The sequence below is a fragment of the Talpa occidentalis genome, unplaced genomic scaffold, assembly GCF_014898055.3.
Source record: "Talpa occidentalis isolate TD23 unplaced genomic scaffold, MPIMG_talOcc4v2.1 talOcc4.16, whole genome shotgun sequence".
NCBI classification, from domain to species: domain Eukaryota; kingdom Metazoa; phylum Chordata; class Mammalia; order Eulipotyphla; family Talpidae; genus Talpa; species Talpa occidentalis.
Genome location: NW_023601653.1, coordinates 36,425,375 through 36,430,141, shown reverse-complemented (window position 1 = coordinate 36,430,141; position 4,767 = coordinate 36,425,375).

The window sequence follows — 4,767 nt, the reverse complement described above, 5'->3', positions numbered from 1 at the left end:
TTCCCCTCCCATTTTGGAGCTTAAGAACCAATCGTGACTCGGAGATGCCTGTGACGTCATTAAGATTCGCCCAATCAGTGCCCGAAAGGGGGACGCCGTCCTCCCCGGTGCACATCCCGATGACGAATAAAGAGGCGGGCGGAAGGCCGACCAATGAGGCTCCCGGAACTGGGGTGGGCGGAGCCCCGCGGGAGCTTCGTCCTAAGCTGGGTTCGAAGACCGCTGGGGCGCCGGCTTCAAGCGTAACAATAGGTCTGCTTACAGTGGCGGGAGGGGGGGTTGGAGTTCGTGTGTCTCCGGCCTCCCTGGACCTAGGTTCTCACGTCATAAAACATGAAGATGTGTTCTTAATTCCAAAACGTATGCCGGAACCGAATGTGTGTTATTCTGCAATGAAATATTCTGGTCTATTCACCTATCAGTTCTTACAACTGAGAGCCACCAAGCTCTCTTGTCAAAAGGGGTAGGCAAAATATCTATATCCATATATCTATATATAATATGATATTAATATAATGTATCATATATTATATTATGTTATAATGCATTCTTCAAAGACAAAGTGCTGACTTCCAGTGATGTTCTTGTCTCCCACAACTTCCCTCCCACCTCCTCCCCAGCAAAAAAAAAAAAAAAAAAGGCTTCCATAGTCTTAGAGACCATTAATGATGCTTATGAGTCTCAACTTCCAAAGTTCCAGCTTTATTTTAAAAAGTCACTTTTAAATGTAAAATTTTGATTTTAATAGACTCTTGTGGTCACCATGAATAGCTCATGAAATTCTACCAGTGACAGTGCAATATGCTGACATTGAGGGTGGGAAAGAAAAATTGCCCAAACAGTGCTCTAATATATTTGGACAGAATGAACACTTATTTATTTAATCCTACAACAAATCATGTGCTAAATTTCCAAATAAGACATAAATGATAAAGGCTATAGAGCTATTATTCCATAGAGCAGAGATGGTCAGAAAAAGCCTCAGGAAGATATAAATCCAGGCTCAGCCTTGAGGATTAGGGATAAATAAAAAGGAAAATGGGAAGATCAAAGAAAGCTGTCTGAATGGAATGCTGCCAGGTTTCTTCCAGGAACAATGAATATGGTGCCTTTTATTTTTTGTCATGTGTTGACTGAATAAAAGTATACCCTCATTTAGACTTTCAAAAATTAATACCAACCCTTGATGCTCTCTTTTAAGCATTTTCTGCAAAGGCTTGTCTTTCTGAATTCTAATTGATGTCTCTGTTCTGCTTCCTCATCACTGAGATACTTAAAAATTCATTTTGAAGGAGCCACCTGATATCTGAAACAAAGAGAATATTAAATTAGTCCCTATGGAGCCATGCATCCAGGGGGGCCTTGATAAATGTTAATTGGTGATGACAGCAACTCTGTCGTGCAAATTAAGGACGGCACAAACAAGACACAGTAGAACATTAAACACTAGTCCTCTGCAGGAAGGCAGCCCAGATCATACAGGGTGAGAAAGGAACCTCACTGGTGAATACAGCTTTAGACCATACAATGCCGAAGTGAAATCAGCAAAAGCATGCATGTAGAATGTAGCCTGCCTGCTAAACAAGGATAATGATAACTGCAGCAGACTTCTGCTAAGCAGAAATAAATGATAAGAAAAACAAACAGTAGATGGTAAAAATAATTTAGTCCCAATTGTAAAGGGTTTGCCAAGCCATGTTATAAGAACTCAAGGAAGAATAATATTTTTTAAACAAAAGTCTACCCCCTTTTATGAGGCAAAAATGTAGATATTTTTTAAAAAGGCAACCTTAGTAAATGAGAGTTTATAGCATATGTTTTACCAAGTCTTACCTACTCTGCTACTGCAGGAAAAAGACCCAGTACCCTACAAAATTCCACCCAAGTGGTCTGGGGAGTTCCCAGGAAGTATCTCTCACAAGTGCTTGTAGCTACCACATGTTCAACAGTCCTGCCACTTGTTCCAATAGTTATGCATCTGTAGGTGTCGCTGAGAATGCTAGCCAGCTCAGCCACATTCGCTGAGGACTGAGTCTCTACTGGACATTGCCAGTCCTCCTGGAGATCTGTGAATTAGTGCTTCTCTCCCCTTTTTACATTATCCTTTATGAACTGGGTACTAAAATAGGGTGAGTATTTCCACTTGTGTGTTAGTCCTCTGAAAAAGCTCTGCTGGCACAAGCCCAGGCTTGACTCCCAGGAGACCAGCTAGGGTAAGACCCTAAGCGGGGGTGGTAATTTCCAGAATGCACACTGGCTGAGGTAGGGTAGGTCATACATAACCTCCATTGACTTTCGGCTTAGATTTCAGGTAGAGAAGAGGATACACCCTTTACAGAGAGAAAACCTCATATTCACTTGCTTTTCAATGTTTTATTTCTGTCACGGTGAAGATAGACATCAAAAGTGGTATCATTTATCAAATGCCATGCCTGTTTGAATTAAAACTTGCTCAGGTTACTAAATAAAATCAAGATATGCTGGTTCTATAGTAAAAACAAACAAGAAAAGTCCATGAAATCTAGGTCAGAAAGTAATTCCTCAAGTGATAGAGCTCGTTCTGTGCTAAGATGAGCTTCTCTCTTCCACCAGGTAAATCCCTCCTACTGGCCTAAAATTTTATTTTTGTTATTTAATGTGTTTGTTTATTTCTTCTTTATTAAGAAATTATTTTTATTAAGATAATGGTAGTTTACAACACAGTGTATGTTTTAGAGGTATAGGCTCACATTTCTTCACATGTATGTTACCATATCACATTCACCAAAGTCCCATTCATCACAAGGCCCTTCCGGCTCCTCCCCACCTTGCTGTCCTCCCAACACTTTCCCCATCTGGCAGCCTCAGTTCTGCAGTCGGATTCCAAGGGTTTGTTCTTGTTTGATTTTATCTGTTACTTCGCTTTGTTTTTTTTATATTCCACATTTAGTGGAGTCATCCAGTGTTTGTCTTTCTCCTTTTGATTTATTTCTCTTAACATAATCCCCTTCAGTTCCATCACATTGTCACAAATGGCCAGATTTCATTTTTTAATAGTTGAATAATATTCTGTTGTGTATAGATATCACATCTTCTTAATCCATTCTTCTGTCATTGTGTACTTGGGTGGTTTCCATAACTTAGCTATTGTAAATAGTCCTACAATGAGCATAGGAGTGCATATATCCCTTCAAATTAGTGTTTTTACCTTTTATGGATAAATACCAATGAGTGGAATTGCTGTATCACATGGTAGATCTATTTTTAATACTTTGAGAAAACTCCATACTGTTTCCTGAAGGGGCCAGGCTAGTCTATATTCTCACCAACAGGTTTCCTTTTTCTCCATATCCTCATCAACACTTATTGTGTCTGGTCTTTTTGATATGGATCATTTTCACATTTGTGCAGTATATCTCATTATGGTTTTGAGCTGCATTTCCCTGACAATAAATGACGACGAGCACTTTTTCAGATGCATGTTGAGTCTGTCTTATTGGAACAAGGGTGTCATGCTTGCCTCCCTCTTCTCTCTGTTGATGTCTCTGTTTTCCATGCGAACAGATTTCTGTTTATTGCCCATGAGAGACTAAATTGGCATAACCTCTTATAAAGTTCGATTTAACAATCCTTTTCGCCAAGCAATCCATTTTTATAAATTAATCTTACATATATACTTACCCACATTTAAAAAAAAATTCACTTGTTTATGTACTGCGTTGTGTCTATCTGCAGGATACCAATTATTTACTTTATGGTTCCTCCAGGGCCCAGAGCAAAGAACAGGCAGTGATCCAGAAGGCAGTGCAGGCTACTCTGCTCCTGCTGATCCAAGATCTTCTGACCCAGGTGAAACAGGTAGGTTTAGCCCCTTCAGGTACTTTATCCATCTGAGTTCAGCTGGGAAAACAAATTACCTGGGGCATTTCATCAAAGATAACATAATATAAGCTATTGGCTAATTAGTTATGGTAGAACTTGAAAAGCTAAATGGAGGCCTTAGCTGTTATGGTTCCTGAGTCTCACCGCCTTCACCCTTCTGCCCACCACCTGCCTTCTCAGGCAGTCATGCTGGTGCATCCGAGCACGCTGCCCACACAAATGGATTACAAGGGCTAGAAGCTAACAGAACAGATGTTTCGGGAATTACTCTTTTTTTCTACAATTGTTGACTTTATCTGTAGCCATGTAACTGAACTCTTGGGGTGAGCTATCTATAATGTCATGGTCAGATTTGCTTTTTCACTTTTGCTGATGCTTTTTCCATGGTCCACTGATGTCTGGCCCATCTGGAGTAGTAACGTGGCCAAGACTAAGGCACAGAAGATAAGAAAGCAGAGAGAAAAAAGTTCAGAGGCATGCTAAAAATAGTTGATTGAGGTTTTCACAATTTGGTTTTCGTTATTGCACCTGCTTTTTGTATGTGAGAGATAAACTAAATTCTTTTCATATCCAAAATGTGAGCTAAAAACCACCTATGCTCTTACCACACAACTATCTTTAGATTTTATTCATTTTTTCCACTTTTAACTCAGTTGGGTTTTGATTTATAATTATTTTAAAACTTTTCTTCATAATCATCCTTCAAAATGGAAGACAGAGAACACAAGTATGCAAAGTTTTCTTTGGGGTCTATAAAATAATAAATGCCTCACAAATGATAATATAATTAACTAAGTTTTATAAGTCATTATGAGTAGTTAACCAATTAAAAAGCAGTAAGAATCTAAAAAAAAAAACTAAAAGGAGAAAGAGAATATAATTCCAGTTTATATCCTGAGATTGGGA